This window comes from Nicotiana tabacum, chromosome 6 (assembly GCF_000715075.1).
Source record: "Nicotiana tabacum cultivar K326 chromosome 6, ASM71507v2, whole genome shotgun sequence".
NCBI lineage: Eukaryota > Viridiplantae > Streptophyta > Magnoliopsida > Solanales > Solanaceae > Nicotiana > Nicotiana tabacum.
This window is the reverse complement of record NC_134085.1, coordinates 3307832-3312276: the sequence shown is the minus strand read 5'-3', so window position 1 is coordinate 3312276 and position 4445 is coordinate 3307832.

Below are 4445 nucleotides of genomic sequence, written 5' to 3'. Positions count from 1 at the left end.
GTATGCAATGTTTATCTCTTTTCCTTTTTCTATTTTTTATAATAATGATTTATGGGTGTAAACCATTAATATCTTACAAACATTTGCACAGATAATTAATGCATCATTCCTCTGAGTCGAATACAACAACAACAACAATAACCCAGTATAAATCTCACAAGTGGGATCTGGGGAGGGTAATATGTACGCAGACCTTACCCCTACCCCAAAGGATAGAGAGGCTGTTTCCAGGAGACCCTCGGCTCAAAAAAGCAACAGGAGCCGATATATTAGTACCATAAAAATGCATAATAAAATAACAGCAATATAAGAGATATGAAATACAGAATATGAAATACGAAATACGAAATAGATGGCTGGTATAGTAAAACTAGCAGGTAAAGCCCTGCATCAAAAGACGACCAATGACATTCTTAGTCTAACTCCTAACTAGCTAGTCTCACTCTATTGTGCTGTAGAAATATTCACAACTTTCCCCTAACCTACAACCTTAATGCTCGACCTCCATAATTCCCTGTCAAGGGTCATGTCCTCAGTAATCTGAGTCGAATATCTATTGAAAACGGTCTTTTTTATCTTCACAAAATAGAAATAAGGTTATATACATACTACCCTTTTTGAACCGTACTTATAAAACTATATTGAGTTTATTATTGTTGTTGTTATTGTCGTAGACTTATTCTCGGTGAGACAATAAAGTCATTGTCATAATTGGGTAGTTGTATTGATTTTAAAAGCTTCATTCATAGAAACTGACTTTGAAAAAAGGACACCACAATTTACCAAAGAAAAAAAAAGACACCACCAAAAAAAAAAAGTTATAATTATAATTTAAGAAGACATCAATGTGTGTGATAGTACTATTTTAGGTGACTATGGTAATGTTGATAAGATGTCTATTCTTTTCTATGTTCCTCATGAGTTTGATTGTGTACCGAATGTTTACGCTAAATTATAATTTATTATGATTAAGTGATAATATATATATTAATTAATTTTAATCTAATAATAATTATATTTGTAAAATACGCTTCATGTATTTATTGAATTGGTGTAAATAATAGGAGTAATTTTTTATCATTAAATGTGTCTATTTGTTGAAGTTTGGCAAATTGTTGAAGTTTGACAAAATGTCAAAGTCCCACATCGGTTGGGAGAAGATTGAGGGGATTTTTCCCCCTATAAAAGAAGGCCCAATGTTTAGGATTTAAACACGCCTCTCATTTGCCTTTTCATCTGTTTAAGGCATTTGTATCTTCTCTCTTTAGTATTATTTCACTTGTATTTTTGGAGTGGAATAAAATATTGGTTGTGTCCGAGGAGTAGGCAAAATTAGCCGAACCTCGTAAATTCTGGTGTTCTCTTTATTGTTGCTTTATTGTCTTATTTATTATTTGGTGGTTGTCATAATTTTTGATATAGTAGTTGTGACTTATTCACACTATATACATTTGGCTTCCGCAACAATATGTGTTAGCTCAACGTGGGGAATTTAGGTTTTATACCTACACAAAAACTGGGCGGTTCCTTCTTTTTTGTTTGTTTCTTTTGAAAGTGACTTGAAATGGGAGTGCATGATAGTTGGTTACCCTAAAATCGGATAATAATTGAATTTATAGTTGGTTTTAAGAATATGTGGTATAACTTGACACAAATTAAGAAGATATACAACAACAACAACAACAACAACAACAACAACAACAACAACAACAACAACAACAACCCAGTGTAATCCCACAAGTGGGGTTTGGGGAGAGTAATATGTACGCAGACCTTACCTCTACCCGAGGGGCAGAGAGGCTGTTTTCAGGAGACCCTCGACTCAAAGAGGCAACAAGAGACATTATATTAGTACTATCAATAGACTCATAATAAAACAACATAAAATACCATTAAATCCATAACATAACATAAATACCATAAAAACAAAGTAACAACAATATAAGAGATATAGGAAATACGAGAAAGATGTAAGGTATTAATACACAGCAGATAAAGCCCATCATCAGTAGTTGATCAATAGCATCTTAAGACTAACTTCTAACTGGCTAGTCTCACTCTAGTACGATGTAACAACAACAACAACAACAACTTAGTAAAATCTCGCTAATGGGGTCTGGGAAGGGTAGTGTGTACGTAGACCTTACCCCCATCCCAAAGGAGTAGAGAGATTGTTTCCAAAAGACTCTCGGCTCAAGAAAACAAAAAGACAAAAGAAGACAATATTAGTATCACTACAGAAATCATAGAAAAAATTTGAAAGTGACTTGAACTGGGAGTGCATGATAGTGATATTTGTTGTGAAAGTTAAAAAAAAATTACTAAGAAACAAAAAGGAGAAGAAAACAAGGTTTCATAATTGTGTAAAACTCTTTTGGAAAGCAAGTATAAGATTAAACATTTGGCTTTTAAAGTTTGTGATTAAGAATATTCACAAATTGGGACAAGCTATTACATTAAGAATTAGATTAATTGCTAATCCTAGGTGGATAGTTTAATTTATTCAAGACAAAAATAACCTTACAATAAATTTATATTTTCCAAATTATGGCTCATTAATATAATATTTTCTTTTCCTTTCCTTTTTTTTTAATTTCTATTATACATTTATTCTCTTTTTTATTTTAATCATATTTTTATTTTCTTTTTTCTCCTAATATTTTTTGACATATTTAAATTATCATATAAATAATAAGTAATACCTAACACTCAATAGTATTTCTTTGGAATAACTATATTTTATATTAATTAGAATTTTCAGTTTATATTTTTACTTTACGTTTTATATTTTAATTGAATTCTTTTCTAATAAATGTTTAAATTTATTTTTCTTTTCTAAATAATACAACAACAACAACGTACCCAGTATTATCCCACACCGTAGGGTCTGGGGAGGGTAGTATGTACGCAAACCTTAACCCTACCTTGTGAGAATAGAGAGGTTGTTTCCAATAGACCCTCGGCTCAGGAAAGCATAAGTACCACAATAATGAAAATATAAACAAGAAGGGATAGTATCAAAAAGCCATATAAAAGCATAATAAAAACAACAAGACAGTAAGGTGTCAACAATGAAAGAAACAACGATTAGTCATAAAAAACTACTATCAACAAAAAGCGAGATTGTGCGTCAATAGTACTGTTATGAACACTCAAGACTACCTACTCTACTACCCTAATCCTTAACCTCCATACCTTCCTATCAAGGGTCATGTCCTCGGTCAGCTGAAACTACGCCACATCTTATCTAATTACCTCTCCCCACCTCTTCTTAGGCCTACCTCCTCGTAGGCACTCCAATCTCAACCTCTCACACCTCCTCACCTTTTCTAAATAATAATAATCGCAAATTGAATATTAACTATCTTTTTTCGTAATTTGATACTTAAATGTACTTTTTTTAAAGATTGACCAAATACAATGAGCTTGCAAAAAGTACTATTCAAACGAATTGGTCAAATACAAACTGATATTTTGCAAAAGTACTTTTTCAAAAAACATTTTTGAATAAAAGCGTTTTTCAAAATAAGCAGTTTTTGACCGTCTGGTCAAACGGGCTCTTAATAGTAGAAGATCTAGATTAAAGTTGCAGTCTAATAATTGCAATTCCACTATACTTCATCTTAAGTACACAGTAATAATGCCGCCAAAAGTCATTTCATCTTCTATTTTCCACCTAACCCAAAAATGTTTTTAACTCGTGTGACAATCTCCTCATTAAGGCCTTCATAGCTTATTCAAGTGGCAAAGGTTAAGGGACTGATGGCTTAGGTCTTCGAGCATGTTGCATGGCTTAGGTCTTCGAGCCGTGCATCATGCGAATTAAGGTTGTATTTAAGTAGAAAGGCGTAGATTGGATGGGCCCATTATCCTCGAGCGTCGAAGAGCTTATTCAAGTGGCAAAGGTTAAGGGACTGATGGCTTAGGTCTTCGAGCATGATGCATGGCTTAGGTCTTCGAGCCGTGCATCATGCGAATTAAGGTTGTATTTAAGTAGAAAGGCGTAGATTGGATGGGCCCATTATCCTCGAGCGTCGAAGAGCTTATTCAAGTGGCAAAGGTTAAGGGACTGATGGCTTAGGTCTTCGAGCCGTGCATCATGCGAATTAAGGTTGTATTTAAGTAGAAAGGCGTAGATTGGATAGGCCCATTATCCTCGAGCGTCGAAGAGCTTATTCAAGTGGCAAGGGTTAAGGGACTGATGGCTTAGGTCTTCGAGCATGATGCATGGCTTAGGTCTTCGAGTCGTGCATCATGCGAATTAAGGTTGTATTTAAGTAGAAAGGCGTAGATTGGATGGGCCCATTATCCTCGAGCGTCGAAGCCTGCAGTTGGTCCCAAGTCTTGGCCCCAAACAGATTTCTCGGACACAAAAGAGTATCAATCTCCTCATTATTATTCAGTGAATATCACATAAATAATCCCAGTAAAAACCGTCGTATAAC